This window comes from Heterocephalus glaber, unplaced genomic scaffold (genome assembly GCF_053883595.1).
Source record: "Heterocephalus glaber isolate CG9 unplaced genomic scaffold, H.glaber_assembly_v1.0 deba00000738, whole genome shotgun sequence".
NCBI lineage: Eukaryota > Metazoa > Chordata > Mammalia > Rodentia > Bathyergidae > Heterocephalus > Heterocephalus glaber.
Genome location: NW_028258161.1, coordinates 11,611,309 through 11,635,602, shown reverse-complemented (window position 1 = coordinate 11,635,602; position 24,294 = coordinate 11,611,309). Strand labels below are relative to the sequence as shown.

Below are 24,294 nucleotides of genomic sequence, written 5' to 3'. Positions count from 1 at the left end.
TGGCTGCCCTAGTACACTGCCTACCTTCCCTCTGATGTCCCTTATAATGTACAACTGCCACCTCTGATGGCAAGTAGACAGATGATAGAAGTTTGTCTATGTCTTTATGATATTTTTATATGAGACCTGTTGGCAATAAATGTTTCTTTCCATATGGCCTCATGGCCATGTAAAATTAAAAAAGGACAGTTTGAGTCAGTATAAATGTTAACTCTGCTCTTTACTGAGCTGTAAGGTTCTTGTCGGGGCTATGAGCTCTGCTGAGTGCTTGTTCTAGGGGCAAGTGAGGAGCTTTCAAGCATCTCCTGCAGTTACTACAGCATATCCTGTCAGCCTGACTCCATATGTGAGCTTCTGGCACAAAAAAAGAGTTAAATCAGGGTCTATGAGGGAAGTGTCTAATAGGTCCTCTCTTACAGCATGAGTGTGGAGAATTACTTGTTCCCAGTTGTGTTCTAAATTGCTGTCCTCTTTTGGCACAAAGGTGGCTGGATTTAGGAGGAGTAGGTCTTTATCTGAATGGGCAGTCCCTCTAAAAGAAGAGCCTTGTATAGTGGTGGCAAACCTATGGCACTCGTGCTACAGCTGGCTGTTTGTAATTAAAAGCTTCTCCATCACTGGAGAAGTCAATTATAGGACAACCATAAACTTTCCCTAGAGATGATGAACCTGGCCACATTATCAAGAGCAAATACAGCAAGATCCTTTCCCAGAGTCAACTTTAGAAGCTTCTGGTACTAAACAAGCCACTGTTGCCACAGCTATAAGTCAGGCAGGCCATCCTTTCACCACAATGTCTAGTTCCTGACTCAGATATCCCACCAGCTGTTGGATGGATCCCCAGTCATGTGTTAAACCTCCAAGGGCCATGTCATCTCTTTCACTAACACATGCATTGAAATGATGTCCAACTGGGAGGCTTAAGACTGGAGCATCTAGAAGTGCCTGATTGAGCTTTTGAGATCTCAATTGTGAGTCAGATTCCCAGATCAAAATATGAGTGTTAGCCTTCTGAGTTTCTTGTATTTGGTGGTAAAGGGGCCATGGTATCTCACAATCCAGAGGTGACAGAAACTGGAAATTCCCAAAAACCCTCTGTTATGATTTGTATCTAGATGTTCCCACAAAGCCTCAGGCAATCATAGGTGGGGCTTTTCAGACTGGCTGGATCTAGGGTGTGTGATGGTGGGATTAAGGGTACCCCACCCTGGGTGTGGATGGCACTGCTGAAATGGCATGTAGCCTGAATGAAATATAAAGGCAGGCTTGTTGCTACTGTTGTCTGCTACTTAGCTGCTTTGCTGTCTTCTACCTGCCCTGCTTTGTCATGGACTGTTTCTCCTCTGTGATGCTGCTCTCCCATGCCACTCTGTCTTGGAGCCAGCCAACTATGGACTGAAGCCTTTACAGATTGTGAGCTGAAATAAACTTTTCCTCCTTTAACTTTGGGTGTTGAGTATTTTGTCTCAGCAAGGAGGAAAGTAAGCAAGACACTCTCTCATTTTTGGCGATGGGAAGGAAAGTATTAGCTTCTTTCCTACCACAGTCTGAGTACCTTCAAGTATAATCAGGCCCATGTACTTTATTTCAAGGCTAAAGAGTTGTGCCTTGGGCCAGGAGACCTTTGTAACCTTTGTCCACTAAGAAGTTTAGTAAAGCCTGAGTGCCCTGACCTGGCAGTTCTTCTGAAGAGGCACATAACGAAATACCATCTACATGTTGTAAGATCTTAACTTTAGAGTATTCAAAACAGGGCAAATCATGTGATAGCAGGCAAGGTCTATCTCTAAATCCTAAGGGTAATACTTTCCACGTCAACTGAGAAACCCAGTTATGAAAAGTCTTCAAAGGCAAAAAGAGATTGAGAGTCAGGGTGTAAAGGGAAATGAAAAAAACATCTCTTAAATCTAGCGCCAGCCGGATATGATGGCACATGCCTGTTATCCTTACACTCAGGAGGCTGAGAGAGGAGGATTGCCATGCGTTTGAGGTCAGCCTAGGCTAGGTAGTTCAAGGCCAGCTTGAACTACATAGTGAGATTCCCGTCTCAAAAAACCAAAATCAATCATCAATTAATCAGTCAATCTAGCATCACAAACCATTCTTTGTCCTCTGGAATTTGAGATAAGAGAATATGTGGGTTAGTTGCCAATGGGTATAGGCACTACCACCCCATTGATTAATTGGAGATCTTGAACTAATCTCCATTCTCCATTGGGTGTTTGGACTCCCAGAATTGGGATGTTTCAGGGACTATTACAAGATTTAAGAAGACCATGTGCCTTTAAATTATTAATAAGCTGTAGCCCTTTTCTACCCCCCAATCTTAATGGATATTGCTTTTGCTGAGGGAAAGAAGTGGATTCTTTGAGGTGGATCTTCACAGTGCTTATGCCTATTGCTGTTCCTAGTTTTCTCTGTATTGCCCATACCTTAGCATTTATCTCTCTGTCTCCACCAGGGAAGGGCAAAAGGCCAAGTTAGGATGTATTAAGTGAGGGTATTTAAATAGGACAGAATATCTCATTTAAGAGGGGAACAGAACTCTCAGGCATAAAAAAGACATGTGAGAATAAAAATTAATCCCAGCTGCAACTAAGGGGCAGTGAAATGTACCTAACTAAAGCCTTCCCAGTTGGGCCTTTTATAGTTCTACTGTTTGATGAAGTGGGGCCAGAACTGGAGAAGAGGACTGAAAGTCTAGCACCAATATCTAGCAGGAGGCTGATTTCTTTTCCATTAATAGTTATGATTACCTGGGGTTTATCACTGGAGATGGCAGTCCAGTTCAAGAGAGACTATGATAAGTGTCCCTCTGTCCTGTTGGGCCAGCTGGTAAGATGGGTTTGACCCTGGAGACCTTTATTTCTGGGGCAGTCTGACTTCCAGTGATCCCCATTACAGACTGGATGTGCCTTTTTATGACAGTAACCCTTGTCACAGTCCCACTTGAAGTGCCCTGGCTCTCTGCAGCCATAGCTGGGACAAGTTGATGTTGTGTTGGCAGGAATCACACTCAAGAGTAGTCCCTTGAAGGGCGGCTACAAGGGTAGCTGCTTTTTGCTGGTCTCTGGTTTCTTTCCTTGGCCTTCACTCAGTCTTGGTTGTAAAAGACCAAAGTGGTGACTCTTACCAAGACATCTAGTAAGCTGTCAGGAGCAAAAACCTTCTTCTCTAACTTTCTCTTAATATCAGAGGCTACCTGAGTAATAAATTTATCTTTAGGGATGACTTGCCTTTCTACTGAGTCAGGAGACAGAGAACTATATTTAGTTAGAGCTTCCTTTAAGCAATCTAAAAATGCCAAGGAGTTTTCCTTGCTTCCCTGAGTAATAGTTGACAGCTTGGAGTAATTGATGAGTTTTGACCTTTTTCTTCTTAAACCTCAGGATTGCAAGCCAGGAAATGTCTTTGTACCCAGTCATCTCCCTCTGTATCAGGATCCCAATGAGGATATTCCCCAGGAATAGCCTGATTATCTGTAGAGAAGGACCCATTTGCCCTTTGCTCTTCTGGTCCTCATCCTTCTATAGTGATAAGATGTTGTTCATCTCCAAAAATTATATCCACCTGCACAGCAGCCTCTCTTTTACTAGAGGATAGAATCTGATTTAAGAGCAGCATTACATCCTTCCCTGTCAAATCAAAAGACTATGTAAGGCCGCTAAGAATGTCAATATACTTGTTAGGGTCATCAGAAAACACTCCTAAATCCTGCTTAATCTGTTTAAATCAGTGAGGGGGAATGGAACATGGACTCTTACAGAGCCAAACTCTCCTCTTACTTCCTGGAGGAGACATACAGTAATTCCTTTCGGTGTTTGGTCCAGTGTGATGCAGGGGGTTCAGAATAAGACAGATGGGGTCTGGTGGAACGTCAGTCTTAGTGACATCCTGGGAGGACACTGTTTTCCCTGGGTAGTACCCACATTTCAAACATAGTTCAGGGTTATCTCTTAATGCAAAGAATGCCTGCACATATGGATCTTCAGATCATTTTCCCTCTCTTTTACAGAATAAATCTAACTTAAGAATGGTATTATAGCTAATACTTTCCTTTGACTTCAAATTTTCTCTATCCATGGTATACTCAAGCCATGTATAAAGTGAAGAAAAAGACTAAGTGGTGCTTCATTCAAGTCTGGGGACCAAAAGAGTTCCAGTTCTTAAGAACGCTTTCCAAGGAAGTGAGGGAATTTGAAGTAGACTTCCAGTTTCCCATTCTGAAAAACAATAAGGGCAGTGAAGTTATCAGTTCAGCTTGTATAGCTATTGATGGCTGGGGTGGCCCCCAGCCTCCACACTGCCAGTGCAAGTGGCTGCAGCCTGTAGTGCCCCAGGAAGTGGTGGACCTGACTGTCCACTCCTACCAGCACGCTCTTTTCACATGGTGTTTCCCTAGAACCTCTTCCGCAACCCTCTTTTGTTTTGTCCCATGCAACTCTGATATTCCTTTACTATACAGAGGTTGGGAAGACAAGATGAGTTTTCAAGGTTTGGTAACAGGTCTAGTATAGCAGTTAGTTGTTTCAAGGATTTTTTATTCTGCCCTCATGCTAGTGCCACAGAAAATGCATTCTGAGATTGACAATTGCCACAAACCATGAATGAGAGTGGCCAACCCAAGCCCCCAAAGTAAATCTACCATTTGTCTAAAGTAATCATGGTTAGCAAAGATAGTAGGTGTGTAAGGAAAGGACATACTGTAAACAAAATATGAAAAGCTCACCAAATGGGATCTTAAACTTTCATAGCCCCACCTTGCGCACCAAGAAATACAATGGCATAATATCAGTCCGTGTCTCACAAAATTGAAGAATGAAGTCAAGGACAAAGGAGATAGACAGGAGGAATGTTTTTAAGAAGAGAAAAATAGCTCCCAATAGTTTGGAGGGGACTCTTGGTCTAGGAGTTTTTATACTGGAAAATGATCAGTTTTCAGACCACTCTGCAGAAAACTAAGGTCAGCCAATAGGATTAAGGCAAATTTATTTAAATTAGAAATGGACCTATTGGGAGTCAAGGCACATCGCAAGCATATGTCTACAGGTGCCTCTTGGCCTCTTATCCTTTCTAAGTTATTTATTATAAGAACAAAGTGAAGAGGAAAAACAAATGTTTTCCAGATAGATAGGGGCAGAAGTTACCATAGTGGTCATCCATCACCTTGCTTGTTACCTGACTTGTTACACTCACAGTCTTAATTGTCCATTTTGTTCTTATAAACTCTTGACCTCAGGCTCCTGTTTACCTGACAAACACCTGGTCATCCTGATTCCATCTTGGTCCCAGTGCCTCTCTAACTGCCTGGTATTTTGTAACTTGCCTGCCTAATAGAATGATTCCCACTCATAATGAGGAGGCCATCAGCTTGACTCAGTATACCAATTCAAATACTAATCTTTTTTAGAAACAGACTCAGAGATACACCCAGAAATAATATTTAGCCAACTATCTGACTACCCTATGGCCAAGTCCAATTGACATGTAACATTTACCATCAAAATAAATAATGCTTTGAGAGCCATGGTGAGCTGGTCAACCAGCTCTACACCAGAGAAAAATAAACATTATTTGTAGCATTTGTTTACTTTTATGGTATAAGTATGACTAGTTTGAAGCTGAGAATATGAAGTCACACAGAATTGGGAGGCGATGCATACAATCAGCTCTCACAAAGCCCATATGAGCTGCTTCCAACACAATAGGATGTGAGCAAACAGCTGAGACTAAATGAAATTTTAAGGCTAGAAATCTTCACTACTATCTTAGGCTAGGATGGAAGGACTCATTCTCGGGTTATTTTTATAGTAGGTGTTTGGGATTTAAAAAAAATATATTATTAAGCTACCTTCCCTGGTTCTAATGCTAGCTTCTTTCCTGTTTGTCTATGAGAGTTGGAAAATTTAATTTTACTTTTCATGTGAAATTTTACATCAGTCAAACTCTGCTTATGCTGGAAAAAGCCTTATGGATCTTCTGTTCCAACCTATTCATTTTAAGATAAAGAAACCAGGCTCAGAGTTGAAGTGACTCTTCCAAGATCCCAGGGAAAGTTTGAAAGGAAATTAAAAGTAGAATCTAGTTCTTCTCAAGCAGTGTGTGTGTGTGTGTATGTGTGTGTGTGTACACATGCACGTGCACATGTGTGTAGGAGTGCATTTGTGTATGTGTTTCTCCTACAATTTGTTGCTCATGAAAGATGGAAATAGAAGCCCTCATTGCCTCTGCACGATATAGGAGGACAGAGCTCAGAATAGATTGTTCTGGATGAGGTAGGAGTAGACGTTAGCCTTCCAATGTGTAGTGCATTGTTATCTCTCTACTTTTCCTATGGTACAGGAGCAAGAAGTAGCAGCATGGGAGGAAGAGATATTAGTTCCTGGCCACAAAACCATAGCATTTGTCTCAAAGTCAGACTGAACAAAACCCTGACAGAATTCAACTCTAGAGTGTGAGTTCCATCAATCAAAGGAAAACAATACCTGACACTAAGCTTGGCTGGAGGCAGGACTGGATGTCATCTTGTGAAATTGTAGGATTTTTGTTTGCTTGCTGGGGTGGGTGGTGGTGGAGATGGCTATAGAATCAACTGCAGAAATAATGGTTCAACAAATAAAGTAAGAGGAAAGAAAGGAAGGAGGTTGCATATTTCCTCTTGAAATGGAGTGGGGCCTTGGCTCCAGTCACCAAGGAGAGGGAGAACATCCAGATAGACAAAGCCTGTCCCTGATAGTCAGCTTTGAGTCAAAGTACAGAGAACTGAAAGTGAGGGGTCATAAACAGGTGTTGTTAAATCTGCAGACATTCAAGTAAAAATTTTCCTTCTTAGGCCTGAGTATGCAGTGCAGTGGTAGAATGCTTGCCTAGCATGCACTAGGACCTAGGTTTGGTTCCTCACACTGAAAAAGAGAAAAAAATTTTCCTTCTCTGCATTTTCATGTAATGCTAAAGAAAAAAAAAGAAGAAGGCTATAGTGTGGTGATGGCAAAGCTTTTAGAGCTTTTAGTGATAAAACAACCCACAGCAGCACACATGCCATAGGTTTACCACCATTGCTACAGTGTATTTTCAATGGCTAGTATTATCAAAGATAGAAACTAAATAATAGGAACTAGATTAGCCTCCTCAATTGACCTCCAACTCATCTTTTTCTTCTCTTTTTTAAAGCACTAATAGCATTCTTGCTCTTCAGTGAAGTCATCCCCTGGGAAGCAGCTATTTCTCATTGCTGATGCTCAGCTCAGTGAACCCCTGACTAACTCTCAGGGCTGGAATTTATATTTGTGGAACGATGTGCTGAGGAATATAATATGGAAGCATCTCTAGATTGTATGTGCTGGTGTGATAACTTCGATAGTTAGCTATAATGGGGTGACACTGGCTTTCTCATATTAAAATGGCTTTCATTATTTTACTCTCAAGTTGTGAATGGAACTTCAGTAAAACTAAACCCTAACTACATGGATAGAACAAAACTAATCTCAGTCCCCCCACCATACCCTTCATTTATTTGCTTAAAGTTCAGTTGTTTTCTGTCACTTGTGACCAAAGAATCCTAACTGAGGTAGCTTCATTGCTATATATATTTAGTTTGTTTCTGTCAACTTAGCAGGTAACTGCTTCTCACATAAAACATTCAATGTTATTAATTTTTGCTCACCGCCTTAACAAGCTCTGTATGGATTTCTCCAACTTTCCACCATCAGTTTGCTAGTGCCCTTTACTAAAATGTTTGGATGACTAAATGGAATTTTACTGAGGGTGGCAGGACCCTTACAGTTATGTGCCTAATGAGTTTCTCAGAGTCTTAAGGGAAATCAACTAGAAATGAAGCTTTTCTAGGAGACTTTAAGTGATATAGCCCAGTTCCTTCCCATTTTCTAAAGTGCTTCATGTCCAGTCTTCCAACATGTGGGACCCTCTACCTACCTAGAGTATGTATTGTAATCCCTTAACACCTAGTGAAGACTCCCCAAATAGCCACTCTTATTAATATTTATATTAGCTGATGGCTGAGAGAAAAAATCCTTTGGAATCAGATAGATCTGGTTTACAAACCTAGCTTCATAACTTACTAGCTATGTGAGTGGGGGCAGTTAATTTTTCTGACCTGTGTTTTTCTCCTTTAAAATATGGTGCCCCATTCTATATTTGCAAAATTCTTACTTCAGGCCAGTTGTAAAATTTCAATAAGACAACGTAGGAAAAGCAACCTGGTGCAGAGTAAATAATGACCCATGACCTCACTTTGGTCCTCAAGGGTCAGAGCCATTAGGCATGGTTCAATATTCATATGACAAGTTCCCAACAATCAGAGTGCCACTCTTCAGAGGTACTGAAATCTTTTTAATAACAGGGGAGTAGAACCATGCTGCCATTACTCCATCTTTTCTTTCTCCACTCACAGTACTGCTTTAGGAGAAGACCTGCTTGGCACTCTGAAAGAAGGCCAGCTGCCCTAAATTAGGACTTGAAACTTTTAATTTAGCTTTAGTTTTAAAAAGGACCAGATGTCTCCCAAGAGCTCGCTGATGCCTGGGGAAGTGTGTCTTCAGAAAGTGCATTTAGTTCTCTGAATGCCTTGAAATTGGCCACTCATGAGATGTTGCATTTTTAAATTAAGTAATTGACATCTGGGCGCCATTGTAATAGTGAAAAGGGGAAGCTTCCTGAGACCTTCTCTTCAGGATGAGTTTCCTCCCTGGGATGCAAAGCTCAGTTCTATGAGGAAACCACATCTCCTGAGAGAAGAAATGGGATTTTAGGGGTATGCTCTTTCCACTGGTGCTGTATTGCCTTGCTTTTAAAGATAATTAAACCAATAAAAGGCATTGTTTTGTGGCTTTGGGGTAAGTTCTCCACTTTATAAACTTCTGACCATCTAGGTTCATTGGAATAATCTTGCAGAAATAGTAACATATGGAAGCTGAAGAAGAGTGAGGGGACTATAAGAGTGGTTTTTTGATGGATTTGTAGTCAGTAAATGAGACACAGATTGTGAGCAGAGCCTCAGTGGAAGGGTACCCATGTAAAGCACCCGCAAGCACCAAGAGTCAAGTAGCCACTAAAGGGTAGAACTGTGGAAGGTTCTTTCCATACATGACCTTGCAGGCCCCAGTGCAATGCTGTGGGCAGCTGTCATTATTCCTTTTCATAGTCCATCCCAAGGCCCCTGTGGTTTGGATGGGTGTCCCCCAAAGGCCCATGTAGTAAAGGCTTTGTCCCCAGGGCAGTGCTGATGGGAGATGATAGAATCTTTGGGAAGTAGGGTCTAGTGGAAAGTCCTTGAGTCATTGGTGCCTTTGAGGGGGATTGTCGGACCCTCACCCTCTCTTCTTCCTCCTCTCTTTACTTCCTGGTTCATAAGACGAGTGGTTTTGCTCTGCCATGCACACCCACCATGATGTGCTGCCTTGTCGGGCCCAGAGCGATGGGGCGACTCAGTCTTGAACTGGAGCCTCCAAAATTGTGATCCAAAACAGCCTTTTTCTCTTCCTAATTATCTCAGGTGTTTTGTTACAGTGATGGGGAGCTGCCTAACACAAGGGTTGTCTGACTCTAATGCCCTGCCCTTTCTACTGCTCTGCTTGACCTTTCCTCTTCAACTGAGATGAGACAACCACAATGCAGGGCTACTGGAAAGTCACCACTTGTACAAAAAAGAACACACACCTTCCCATGCTCACTACATCATTCTGATGGCTTCGGTAGGCACAGATGAAGACTGGGGTAATGGAAGGAGCAAGCTCTTGGGGGTTCTGGGGGCAAATCTCAGCTCTGAAATTTATTAGTGATAATAATAGCTGTGTGGGCTGAAATGCGCCCCTCTCCCAGCATTCATATTGAACTGAAGCCCTCCCCGCAAGGTGATCCTATGGGGAGACAGGGGCTTCGGCAGGTAATCAGGGTTAGATGAGGTTTACAGGAGGATATCTTTATAAAAAGAGGAGACAGCAGAGTGCTCCCTCACTCTCTGCTTATGCCCTGAGAAAGAGCATGTGAGGACACAATGAGATGCTGGCTATCTGTGAGCCAGAAAGCGAGCCCTCATCAAGAATAGAATCTGCCAGCCCCTTGATCTGGTCTCCCGGCCTCCTGAACCATGAGAAAATGAGTTTGCTGTTCACATTACAGTCTGTGGTATTTTGTTATGGCATCCCAAGCAGACAAGTACAATAGCAAATATTATCTTAAACACTATTAATACACATCAAGTGTTGTAGGGTATATTCATGAGGAACATGCTTTATTACAATCATCTGTGTATTACAAATGAGAAGCCTAAAATATGGAGAGGCCATACACCTTGGTAGTGAGAAGTTTTCTGGGTGCATGCGCACATTCTCTCTCTCCCTCTTACACACACACACACACACACACACACACACACACACACACACACACACAAAGAAGGACACATACCAGTAACATACCAGTAGAAAGATGACCAGTGACTGTCTGGTGTCTGACTGTTTGGTGTCCAGGATGATGGGGTGAACTGCAAAAGGACAGGAAGACACTTTTTGAGGTGATAAAATACTCTGTATCTTATTTTATAACTCGGTGATAGTTACATTGGTATACACATTTATCAAAACTCATCAAACTATGTACTTAAAATGAGTTCCTTTTATGATATGTAATTTACAACTCAAAATGATTAAAAATTTTTAAAATACTTTTAAAAAGAAAAAAGACATGAAGAAGAGTCAGAAATTTTGGATCTCAATCCCACCTTCACCATATAGTAGTTATGTGATTTTTACTTTATATCTTTAGGTCTCTGACTCCATTTCTTCATCTGTGAAAAGGAGGATTATCATGGTTTCTTCATATGTATTTTAAGACCTTTATAGCAATATTTCATACTATGTTTTCCTCATTTATGCATTTACCCAACAAATAAGTAAGAACACCTCCTGTGAGCCAGAAACTGTTTTAGGTAGGAAGGACCCATCATCTGGACAACACGGTAGGAAACAGCAGACAGGGCTGTGTGCCCACGGAGCTAATTTCTTCTTTTTTTCTTTCTATTTTTTTTTACTTGTATCAGTCATGTTTGCAGTACATAATGATTACATTCACTCTACACGATTGGTAACGCGCATATAACACATTTCAATTCCTTTTCTTCCCCCCTTCCTCCACCCTTTTTTTTCCCAGAATCAGAGCTATTTATCTTGTAAGACCTTATAAAGTTAATTATCATATATACAGATTGAAAATGAGACTAATACACCAAAGAACACATACAGCATGTGAGACAGTTGAACTAAATCAAGGTACACTTTTAAATACATTGTCTGCACTGGATTACAGTGCCCTTTTTTCTTTCTCTTTTTTCCTATTAGCTATCTTTCAGTTATATGTGTGTGTGTGTGTGTGTGTGTGTGTGTGTGTGTGTGTGTATGTTATACATATATATATAGAGAGAGAGGAGGGGTGGTGTTCATATAAGAGAAACCATGTGATATTTACGCATGTGTATCTGAGTTCACCGAACATTATTGTCTCAAAGGTGCACCTATTTTCCTACAAATGGCTCAAGTTTACCCTTCTTTATGACAGAGTAGTACTCCATTGTGTATAAATACCACATTTTAAAAATGGACATATAGGCTGTTTCCAAGATTTAGCTGTTATGAATTGTGCTATTATCAACATGGGTGTGCATACATCATTGTGGTATGATGTCTTTAACTCTTTTGGGAAGATTGGTGTTTATCTGATTTTTCGTGTCTGTTAGTATTTGTTTTATGAACTTGGATGTCCCATTATTTCGTGCATATATGTTTATAATTATTAACTCTTCCGGTAGAATTGTTCCCCTAACCGATATGTCATGACCTTCTTTGTCTCTTCTGATCAGTTTTAGCTTGAAATCCACTTTGTCTGAAATTAGAATACCAATTCCTAGTTTTTTCTGGGTTCTTGATCCATGGAATATTGTTTTCCATCGTTTGGTTTTTAATCTGTATCCTTTTGAATTAAATGTGTTTCCTGTATACTGCATATTGTTAGGTTTTCTTTCTTGATCCATTCTGCCAGTCTATGTCTTTTGATGGGCAACTGAGAACTTTCACATTGAGAGTTATTGCTGAGAGGTATTGAATTATTCTTGTCATTGCATTATGTTTCCATGGCTGCTTTCCTCATGTTTCCACTTTTGCTTATTAGCTGCTCATCCTGACAGGTATATTTATTCTTTTTGACTTATTGATGTTGGTGACTTCATTGTCTCCTTTTGAATTTTTTGTAATGCTGGTTTGGTGGTCATGAATTTCTTGAGGAAATACCTTATTTCTCCATCAGTTTTAGAGGAGGGTTTTGCAGTATACATAGATTGGGGGTGGAAGTTGTTATCTTTCAGGGCCTGAAACACTTCATTCCAAGCCTTCCTGGCCTTTAAGGTTTCCAGAGAGAAGTGGGCTGTGGTTCTAATGGGTTTACCTTTGTATGTGATTTGTTGCATTTCTCTAACACCTTTAAAGATTTTGTCCCTGTGATGAACTTCTGGAATTTTGAGTAGAACATGGCATGGAGAGGTTCTCTTTTGGTTGTGGTTATTTGGTGTTCTATAGACCTCACTTATCTGTATGCTTATTTCTTTCCCTATATTTGGGGAGTTTTCTGCCATTGTTTCTGTGAAGATTTTTTTATGCCATTTGTGTTTTCTTCTTCTGATTTTTCACTTATTCCAATTATTCTTGAATAAGTCTTTGCAGCATCTAGCAGATGTTGGATCAGTTTTTTTCTCTCTTTTTTTTTTAAGGTGTCTTTGAGTAGTTGGTCTTTGAAGGTATCATTGTCTTGTGGTTCTGAAAGTCTGTCCTCTCATTGGTCAGTCCTGCTGCCCGTACTTTTAATATGATTTTTAATCTCCTGGATTTCTGATTAAAATCTTTTCATGGATTCTAATTACTTGATAAACTTATCATTCATGTTTTGTATCATTTTGTTTAGCTCATCTAGTTTTCTATTAGTTTTCTTCTGAGAGCTCCTGCATCTTTTTGGTTATTACTTCCATATTGTTAGTTATATCTTTTCTAATCCCACTGACTATCTCTTTGAGCTTTTTTCTAACCTCCTCTGCTACACTTTTGAGTAATTTAAGTGTGTGGCTTATATTAGTCTGCCCCATGGGGCTCCCGTGATTAGCTTGGGGGAGTTGGGGGTTTTGGGAGGCATTTTGTTGCCTTTTCTTCCATATTTTTATTGTCTTTGTTTGTTTGTTTTGTCTTAAGTTTGTGGGTGCTTATAGTCTAAAGACTTTGTTGCAAATATAGAGATCTCTTTAGTTGCTTTTCGATGATGTACTTTGGGCATGGCTAACTATAATACTTTGCCGCAGCCCCAAACTTCTACCGCCTTGGTTATTTTGGGAAAGGAGGATACAGTGTAGTTAGCCTAGCATCGAAGTCCTCTGGGAATGTACTTTAGTGTTGTTAATGTAAACAAGGCTCATAAAGGACAAGAAAAAGCATTCTCAAATTAGGAATAGAATAGACAAAATACATGATTGTAATTGGAACATTGTCCTTCTAGTCTGAAGGTTTTAGTTGTGGGAACGGGTGTGAGTTACTCTGACCTAGGCTGGTAGGCTTCTGCCAGATTCACTTCTATAAACAAGCCAATTGTGGGGTTAACTCTTTACAGCTTGCCTTGGGCATAATCAATATTACAGTCCTCTGCATTGTAGCAGTGTCCAATTCAGGCACGACTCTGGAAATGATTGTAACAGGGGAGAGGACAGATGCTATGAGTAAAGTAATACAGTTAGCTAGGTAATGAATTAGAGTGTGCAGGGAAAGCCTTCCAAATTTTAAAGGAGAAGGCGACTTTGCAAAGATCTGGAAGAAAAGGCTCTAGGCAGAAAGATTATCACATGCAAAGGCCCTGAGGCTGGATGGGCCTCGGTAGCCAAGGAACAGAAAGGCCAGTGTAACTGGAAAGTAGTAAGAAGGTGGAGTGTCAGGAGAAAGGGGAGTGGTCCAGGATGGGTCTAAGAGGGATGGCTGCGGTTAAACTGTGGAAAATGACTCATGAGGAAGGCAGTAATGGAAGTCAAAAAATACAAAGGAAGTTGTTGCAGTAGGACTGGGGGCTTGGACCCTGTTGGTGACCTTGGAGTGGGAGCAAAGTGTGTGGATTCTGGATGCATTTCAGTGATCGAGTTAGCAGGGAGTGCTGGTATATTGCATGAAGGGGATGAATAAAGAAAAGAATAAAGGATGACTATTTTTGGCTTGTGCAACTGGGTAGATGTTGGTGCCATTTGCTGAGGGAAAGGGAGGCTCAAGCCAGAAGCTGTGTTTCAGCTTGCTAAGTTTGAGATGCCTATTACACAACCACGTGGAGATGTTGTGTGTGCAACTGGGTATGAGAGTGTAGAACATAAGGGCAAGATCAAGTCTGAGGACATGAGGGGCTGTCCACAGCAATGCAGAGTGTGCTGTTGCTAGCTGTCCTTGCCTTGGCGGGACCACCACTTGCTCCTTTCTCCCCCTGAAGTTCTTTTGTCCTGCTGGATGTAGGTGGGTGGGAGAGGGTGGGGCAGAGGTATTGGAGCAGGAACGGGAGGCAAGCACAGAGTTCGGTCTCCATAGACATGGTGGTTGATCACCACGGTTCTTTTCTTGAGGGGTCCTATATATTTTTAGGCTCCCTCTGACTCCTGATTTTTCAGGTCCCACTTTAAAAGTCACCTCGTCAGAAAGACCTTCTGTGACATCCTGTCTTAAGTGGGTCTCGTCCCTGAGTCTCCACCCCCACTGTATCTTTTTGACTTTCGTGTTCTTGGCTTCATTCAAAGTACCCGTAATCATTAGTTTGTGTTCATTGTTTTTCTCCCCCATTGGAGAGAGAATTTAACTCCATGTTGGAAAGAAGTATTGTCTTGTTCATCAGCAGCAGCCAGAACTAGCACAGTGTCAAGCACATAGTAGATGCTCAATAAACCTATGTTGGAGAATGTGATGAGGGGTCTCTGACACATCATGGCTTAGAGTGGGCTAACTGAACCGCCAAGAGTGGGCTGGAGGCAGCCTCATTAGACTCAGCCCAAGAAGAATAGGTTTTTAAGGACAGCACAGGAGGGCTGGGAAGTAGCTCAGTAACAGAGCTCTTGCCCAGTGCGTGCCAGGACCTGGGGTCCATCTCTAGCACCACCAAATAAATAAATGAAGAATAAAGAGAGCACAGGGAACAATTATCAGGAAGTGTAGAAGCAAACTACGTGGCAGATTTCCAAGCCCCACTGGATGCAGGCTGCCATTTGCATTAACTGCTGAGCACCGTGGCATATGCAACCTCGTTAGTAAGACCATGGGCCAGAGATGGACGAATCCACTCCAACCTCCTGCTAAGCCCCCAAAGCAGAAGATTTCTGTAAACATTTTTGTTCTCATGAGATGTCATGGCCAGCAAGCTGAAAAACCAGGTGGCTGTATGCCAACTGCCTCGTTTTAAATCTAGTCCCTTACATGGAAAATGAAATTGAGAAAGAATGTAAGAATTCTAATCAGAATCTGTCCCCTGCAGTGGAGAAGGCTATTTTTATGTTCCAATCCAACACACTGGAGAGTTCTGGGAATGTAACATGTATCCAGCTTCTATCAGAAAGCCCAGAGTGAGAACTCCTGCTAAGGAGGAAGCCAGAAATGTCCCAAGATCTCTATTCTCCAAGTCTATGGAAAGATAGGATACAGTGGGTCCAGTTAAGAAAGCAGGCATTAAAATAATAGAAAAAGCCCGAGGGAAAATTGAAATGGTGGACACTTTGAACTTAAGAGTTCTGAAGGAGATTGATTTGTGCACGTGAATTAGCCAGTGGGAGAGGCAGGAGCGTGAAGACGACCCTTCTAACTTCCCCCACTGTGAGAGAGGTCTGAGTCCTGGTGTTGTGTAATATATACAGGGAGGCGCTAGAGTTTGTTTCTCTTTTGAAATACTGTTTATGCCTCTTTTTGGTGAGATTTTTAAAAGTCTGTCTCTCACTAAAAGGTTAGTGTGATGAAGCACTGGAAACATCTGTATGTCCCGATCATCACTTTGTAGGGAAATGAAAAGCAGAGAAGGGAGAGGTTAAATGTTTCCCGTTTAAGCTTCCAGGAAAAAGGAGATGGTGACTCCTCACGCCCAAAATGTCACCAAAATTGGATTATTTAAAAGCTATGAAATGACGCTGACCACCCACTGGCACTTGGTATCTAACACAAAAGTGGCCAAAATGAGTTGGGAATAGAGCTTTTTTCTCAGAGATATCGACGGTTCTCTGTGAAACGCTGTGTAGTTGTTTTCTGTGTTCTAACAGTTGAGTTATAATGTTCCCTAAAATAAAGAGCAGTGATCCAGTCCTTCTAGTTCCGCTGCAGAGGTAAAGTGGTAAAGTGACCAGTGACCCGCCTAGGCTGAGCACAGATAACGTGGGTGACATGGGAATATTTAAGCAGAGAGGGACGCTGCACAGTGGGAGTTAGGGCTGTGGGAGGCTCCTCCCGTCTTTCCGTATTTTCCCGAGCTGAAAGCCATCCTGGCTTTCCCAGCCCCACCCTCATCAGTGACCCTGCCACATGTCACTAGTGGGCTGTCAGTGCTGGTGTGGGCCCGAGGGGCCACTGGGGTCCAGCCTCAGAAGGCTGTCTGGGTTGAAGGACAGATGGAGGGAAACTTCTGTAGGGAAGGCCAGGCAGGTGTTCTACTCACCATCACCAATGCTCGTGATCAAAACAAGAAAAAAAAAAAAGGATGAAATTTTAAAAATTGTTTTCTCTTAAAACGATGTGTTGCTTCCCTCTCTGAAGTCCCCTGCGGCATATATGCCTGGCACGAAGGATACTGGGTGGATCTGAAGGCTCATGCCTCTGGGATGTTGATGTGGTTACCTGGATGAAAGCCGTGGAAGAACCAGGCTGGCCCCTCCCTGGAATTGATGCTTAGAAAAACTTTCCACTTGGCCTTGGGCTGGGCCGCCTAGTGATTTGCAACTGCTTGCCTCTTCCAAACTAAACACTTGGGCCTGAGTTATTAACTGTAATGAAAGTAACTGCCTTGAGGAATCAAAAGCAAAATCACAAAAAGAAAACCAGTTTTCAACACAGCTGGTAAATGACAATGTGGGATTTAGGGAAAGCTTCCCTTTGGAAAATATCCAAGCACTTGAGCAACTGTAAAAAAATCAGTCCCCTTAATCCATTTTCAGGGGCAGTGTTGAAAGTAATATAGATATAAAAAGGATCGATCAATTGATTGGCTGATTGATTTTAAATTTGCTGATGGATCACCTCTCTGCCTTCACAGAGAAAACATTTCTGCTGAGCAAGAGTAAAACCCCGCACTGTGCGGTAGCTTCTCAGTGATGGCCTTTTGCTCGTGAAGCATTCTTCCCATCGTTGGACATTTCTTGCTGGAGCCTGGAGAACCAGCAGAGAGAAGGTGCTATGGACCTCGTGTATGAGTTCCCCCCGATGCATATATGAAACCTTAATCCCAAGTTGGGCGGCATTTGAAGGTGGAGCCTTTGGGAGGGAATTAGATCGTGAGGGTGGAGCCGTCACATTGGCGTCAGTGCCCTTCTAGGTAGAAACAAGAGCGACTGCTGCCTCTCTCTGTCGTGTGAGGACGCATGAGCAGGTGGCTGGTGGCAAACCAGGAAGTGGCCTTCGCAGCCACCTAACCTGCTAGTCCCTTGACTTGAGGCTCCTACTGGCCAGAACTGTAACAAATAAATATTTGTTGTTTGTGCCTCCTGGCCCATGGTATTCTGTTATACCAGTAAAAACTGACTAAGACAGAGTGGTCTCTAAAGAAGGGATTGAACAGAGATTGGAGTTGGTCCACAGAGTTTTTCGAGCTTCTGACCCTGCAATTCTCTGCACTTATAATTGAGTCTTCTCAGCTCCTTGCTGAGTGCTGGAATAGATCAAGCCCACAATAGGTGACTTATCAGTGTTCTTGTGACTTGCAGTTCCCTTCAGAGTTGCCAATTGTCCTTTATAAAAAGATGCAGACACTAGTGGAGGTGGTAAGGAAATAGTAGAGATACGATAACCGTGTATTGGGAGAATGTACCATTCTTCCCACGGGAGATGCTTTCATATTAGTAAACTGAGTTATCAGAGCTTAGCTGAGGCTTGCTGACTCTGTGATGGTGCCCCAGGTTTCCCAGCTCCTGATACTCATGTCCTTGTGTACTGTATAGCAACTCCCTCTTTGGTGGGGTAGGAACTCTGACCTGCTAATAACAGCATGTTGTAAAGGTGCTGGGAGGTCACTTCCATGAAGAGGTGACATCAGATTGTACCTTCTGTCTCACTTGTAGACTTTCTCCTCTGTCCTCTTGGCTCACGTGTTTGGTGAAGCAGGCAGCCATGGCGGAGGGGCCCACTTGGCAAGGCACTGGGGGTTTGTGTTCCACAACCCACAGGAAACGGATTCCTGACAGCAATCGTGTGAGCTTCAGGATGGAGCCTTCCCAGTTGAGCCTTCAGGTAAGACTGCAGCCTTGGCCAACACTGTTCTTGCAGCCAGTGACAGACCCTGGAGCAGAGAGCCCCTCCCCCCAGGCCCTTCCCAGGTCCTGCCTATAACATTAGTAGGGCAATAAGTGTGTGCTTTTTTAAGCCACCAAGTTTGTGGCAATTTATTACATAGTAAGATAGAGCTGTATATTGATCTAAAGTATCTACATTTGGAACAGCTTAGACATGGAGCCTCTCCAAGTACCTCAACTTACATCTTCTTACCAAGGGAGTCCCCAGAATAATATGCCACAGAGTAAAGTATTTTCTCCAAAGAGAAATGACCTCTTTTACCCTCAGAGCAGTGATTTCTCAGTCCTGGCTGCGTATTATCATCATGTGGAAGGTGTTTTGTTTTTGCATTTTTTGGCTTTTTAAACTGTATTGAACACTGATGCTGGAGCCCCACTTCAGTAGGAAGGGGTCACTTGCAGGTACCCTTTTATTTATATCTCTCAGTTGTTCCTAATGGGCAGCCAAAGTGGAGAACCATGAGTTCAGAGTTACATTATATAAATGCCTGGCACTTCCACGGTGACAGTTTTGCCCTTGTTTACAGCATCCAAAGGTTCAGAAATATTGAAGTCCACTCCCAGAATATCCAGCTACACAATTAAGAAATGTTTTTAATGAAAGGAAAGGACATTTCTAAATCTGGTTTAAATTTTCCCATTTTATTGGACAGGAAGAAACAAATGCCAGATCATGGGGTTTGTGCCTAGCCAATTGGCAATGAGACTCATCTCACAGGGACAGAGTGATGCAGCAGCTCGTGGTCCTTTAATGGAAATTGGGATTCATTTTTAAAACCCAGATAGTCAAAAATTTCATTTTAATTCCTTTTTTTTTTCCTTCTCCCTTGAGCCTTTAGCAAAAGCTAAAGAAACCCCCACACCATCCAGTTTTATCCCTTTGGTAATGTGCAGAACCGGGAGCCGATGCCAGCCAGCTCTGTAGATACCAAGGGGTTGGCAGAAAGAGGGTTGGGTGGGAAAGAAAAGCAAGGAGCCTTTTAAACTCCCTCCATAGATAAATACAGTCTGTGCAACCAAGAAGTGCCTTTGCCACACTGCTTGCTTTGTGGGTTGATTGGATGAGATGGGAAGCTAATGGTATTCTTCAAGGATGTTTTGTATGGTCCTATACTCCAGGAAAGGTAGGAGCTAGAAAGAGGCTGGGTCTTTATACACAGAACAAATAGCTTCAGATCATGGCAGTTCAGTTGCTGTGGGATGTAGCCATGGAAGACACTGTTTAGAGGTGGGATTTTCTTTGAGACCAGCAACTAAGAGGACCCAAAACACACAGAACTAACAGCCTTGCTGTTGGCCAGGGCCAAGGCAAGATGGGAAACCAGGATCCAAGAAAGAAGAAGGCTGAGTGGTGAAGTTATTCTTTGGCTCCTTCCCTTCATATCTCCAGTTCTTATGGTGCTGGGAACCTGGTACAGGATGCTGCCCTCTTCACTTCTTTGTTCTTTCTTCCCCAAGCATTTAGTTATTGTCACACTGTGCTGGCCACAGCTCTGACCTGAGGAAACTTGCAAAGCAGTGAGGGGACAGACACAAGAGCTACTCAGAAGGAAATGTGGTCAGTGGTAGAATGAGTGTATCCCCAAGATGCTACAGGGTCCCAGAGAGGGGAGTGATCCATTCCAATTAGGAGGTCACAATCCCTTCACTCAACAAGATTTGGATGACAGTTGTTTCAAAATGGTGTGAGTATACTTAACACCATTGAACTGTTTCCTTTAAAATCTTACCATTTTAACCATCTTAATGTATTATATCTTTTACTACAATTTTGTTTTAAAAGATACATAGTAAAACTTTCCAGTTGGCATAGACTGGATACCCAAGGCTTCTCTATAGCTGCTTATTTCCAAACTATACAATTGTAAAGAACTACAACATTTGCTATGGAGAATAGAATCAGGATAAATTTTGAGCAAGATTCTGACATATGAGAGAAGTTTTCTTAGTGGAGGTAGACAAAGGGAGGCCAAGGCAAAAGGCAGAGGGAATGATATAAGCAAAGCTGCCAGGTGCTGGGTGAATTGGAGTGTTGAATGAATTGTATTCGGTGTTGTTCAGAATGAAGAAATAGGAGAAACAGATTTTTAAAAATTGCAATGAAATTTACATAACAAAAATCACTATTTTAACTTCCTTAAAGTGTGGAATTAAATGTTTTTGGTTCACATTCACACCAATATGCAAACAATCACCATTATCTAATTCCAGAACGTTTTATCACTCCAAAGGATATCCTGAACCCAGTTCCCATTCACCTTCAGCACCTGACAACCACTTACCTACTTTCTGGCCTTTTGTTTTTCTGCTGTCTTTCTGGGACTCTCATTGTGTATGCGTTGATGTGCTTGATGGTGTCCTACAAGTCTCTTGGGCTCTGTTCATTTTTCCTCATTCTTTTTTTTTTTTTTTGGTACCGGGGATCGAACTTGTGTCCTTGTGCTTGTGAGGCAGGCAGCTGAACCACTGAGCTAAATCCCCGGCCCTCCTCATTCTTTTTTATTTATCTGTTTCTGCCTGAATAATTAATCCCAATTGACTAATATTCAAATTCACTGATCTTAATTCTGCCCATTCAAATCTACTGTTGAATCCTTGTAAGTTTTCATTTCAGTTGTTGTACTTTTTAACTCCAGAACTTTTGATTCTCTTTTATAATTTCTTGTTGCTCTTTTGTTTGGGGGGAGATGCTCTCCCCTCCCTCCCCTTCCTTACTTTCATTGAGCCCAGGACCTTGTATGTGCTAAACATGGCCTCTACCAGTGAGCTACAAACCCAGCCCCTATTCTCCTGATTTATGTTTTATTATTTATCTGTTTCAGCAGTACTAAAAAGTAGAAATTTCAGGGTTTCTTTTTGACTTTTCCTAACATAGTATCCTTAGCCCCATGGTTCAAGGAGTCAATGTATTTGCCAAGAATGTTTGTCCCAACTCTTAGGAGCTGGGGAAAGTAACCCCATAAATGGCTTGCCAAGACTTAATGTGAGATGGACTTGTGGCACAGTATAACTTACTATCAGACCCCCATTAGCATCACCTCTGACTCTTGTCTTGGTGATAGTTCAGCAGCAGTAGCAGTGATCTCACAGAGACTTTAGGATTCCCTTGCTTTGCTGTACATTTCCATCTGTAGCTCTTTTGCACAAGTCTAGGAATATTAGTGACATGTTTTAATGTTACAGTGGGGCCTTCAAGGGATCTGACCAGACCTTGGCCTGTCTTTAATCAAGGGAACTGTGAATTATCTTGGTCTTGGAATCAGTTGAAGGACTAGTACTCTTCTATGAAATGACTCAAATTAGACTTCTATTTACCAGATGTAGATTGATTGATTGATTGATTGATTTTAGTTATAGAGATGAGTCGAATCTGGTGCTCAGTAAGAGGTCCATCTATTCATCCCTGGGAACTGCATGATCAATCATTTGGTTGATCTCTTTGGCCATGCTTCCTGTTACAGATAATGTACCCACTTTGCTTCTGAGGGTGGTGCAGGAAGAGATTGAGATCTTTATGAAATATCTATCTCAAGTGAGGCCATTACATGGCCTTTATACTCCAGGTCCCCACTATCCACATAGAGCTCAGGGACCCACTTTAAGGGAACATCTACTACATTCATGTCTGACCTTCAGAGGATGCTACCTACCTTAGTGCTTTTCAAGGATGCCAACATTCAACATTTTCAAAAACAAAGTTGCAGGTCTTCTCAGGTGCCAAATTAGGGACTAGGTGACTAGGTTATAGCTTGAGCCTAATCTCTATGACACTTTGAGTTATTTTATCTAAATTATACCTAGGAATTTCTGGCACCTCAATTTAATCTAGCATCATACTATGGAGTCCAGATTTTAAGTAACTGAACAAACATTTAGAATCATTCTCACTTGCTTGAACTAGTCAGCACATTAAATATAGAAGCTCTTTCAAATGCATAATAAATTCTGTGCAATCTAAAATTAGATTTCCTCCTCTGTAGTTTAGGAGAGACACTAAATATCCATTCCTACCATACAGTCCCTCGGGTTTAGCCAATATAAATTAGCAAAATACTAAAATTGTTTTGGTATATTAACCTTTTTCCAAGAGTGGTTTTGTGATAAGCCTCATGTGTGGTTACTCTAATAATAGCTCTGGAGGTAGGGTGGGCAGAGCCAATGTCGTGGGCCGGTGACCAATTCAGTCATGCCAAGCCTCCTGTTCAGAAAGGTCTCACACTTGGTATTGTTCTCTGTTGTCACTGCTTGAAATTCTCAACAACTTTTAAACAAGAACCTCGGAATTGTCTTTCTGCATTGGGGTCTGCAACCTATGGAACCAGTTCAGAGGGTGGGGCAGGAAGATATTGGGCTCCTCATAGAAGATCTAATTACATGGTTCTTAAGCAAAGTGAGATCCATTTCATCAGATTGGGAAGGAATTTCTGCTTCTGCTAGCAGAGCCAGGGAGGTCAGTAAGATGTATGAGTTCAGAGTAATCAGACTTAATGTCTGCAGTAAGATTTTTGGAGTCCTTCTTGTTTCATGAGATTTTCTTGTGAGTTCTGCTAAGAGTATGACTTCAACTTAAGGTGCCCCATATCTGTTTTTTGGCTATGTTGGCTTTGTGATTAAATAACTGAAATTTTCTAAGTTTATATCAAGAATTTAAAACCTTAAGCCTATCTGTTATTTCTGTTATTTTTTTAAATTCTCCAGTATAGTTGGAAGAACATTCAACTCCATAGTTCTGTGTCCCACTCTCCAGAGCTGACTAGAACTTAACTATTTTCAAAACCAATCAAATTAGATAATTCTTTCTGGATTCCAGTTGCTTTGAAGTATGTTACTTGTGACCACTTCTGGTACCAGTTACTGAACCATTAATGACAGAGACCTGAAATAACAGTGACTCAGGGAAGAGGTTTTCTCTCATAGATCCTAAAGCCAGGCTGTATGTCAAGGCTGGTCAGGTAACTCTGCATTGTTGTTACAGACTTTGCTCCTTTAGCTCTTTTCTCTGTCATATATAGTAGTGTACAGTTTCTGCCCAGATGTTTGCTTCATGTCACAAGATATCTGTTAGTGCTCCAGCCATCACATACAAGTTTAAGGAAAGAAGAAAAGGAGAGAAGGGGACAAAGAATATCTGCTAGCTAATTAGGCACCCTTTAGTTTTCCTATAAGATCTACCCAGTAACTATTCTTTACATCTCATTGATCTCTCAGTGAAAGGCTCAAAAATATAGCCTGGATATGTAGTTCTGTTATAATTTGGTACATTACCACCCATAATACATAGGGGTTCTATTGGGAGAACAGATAGTGTGAAGTAGCTATCTCTAAAAATGCTAAGGCATTTTCTAGATCTGGCTATCAAACTTGGTTGCCACTATCCTTATGTGGTTACATAAATTGAGTAATTAAAATTAAATTAAAAATTTGGTTCTTTAGTAACATGAGTCATATTTTAAGACCTAAAGATGGTAGCCACCATCTTGGACAGCACACAGATGTATATATATTTTTCACCATTATTGTAGAAAGTTCTACTGGGTACCATTCATCTACGCTTCCAATAACTGTAGACACAGACATTTGATTATTGTTGTTTTTGTTGATTGTTTTATTAGTAGATTTAAGATTATGCCGAGAAGCCTGGCAGAATGGTTTGACAGTGGCCAGAGAGAGGGGAGGGAAGAGTAGGGATATAAAAAAGGGAGGAAGAGGGCCGAGGATTTAGCTCAGTGGTTCCATCACCT

The 24,294-nt window shown here is 41.7% G+C and overlaps 1 long non-coding RNA gene across 1 annotated transcript in view; it reads left to right on the top strand.

The window, feature by feature from the left end:
• Positions 1-24,294, top strand: part of LOC110345228 (uncharacterized) — a 106,748-nt gene that overhangs the window by 22,654 nt on the left and 59,800 nt on the right. Inside the window, exons 2-3 of the long non-coding RNA XR_002388416.2 lie at positions 17,302-17,436; positions 18,323-18,491. This is a non-coding gene — a long non-coding RNA (uncharacterized LOC110345228). The remainder of the gene's footprint in view (positions 1-17,301; positions 17,437-18,322; positions 18,492-24,294) is intronic.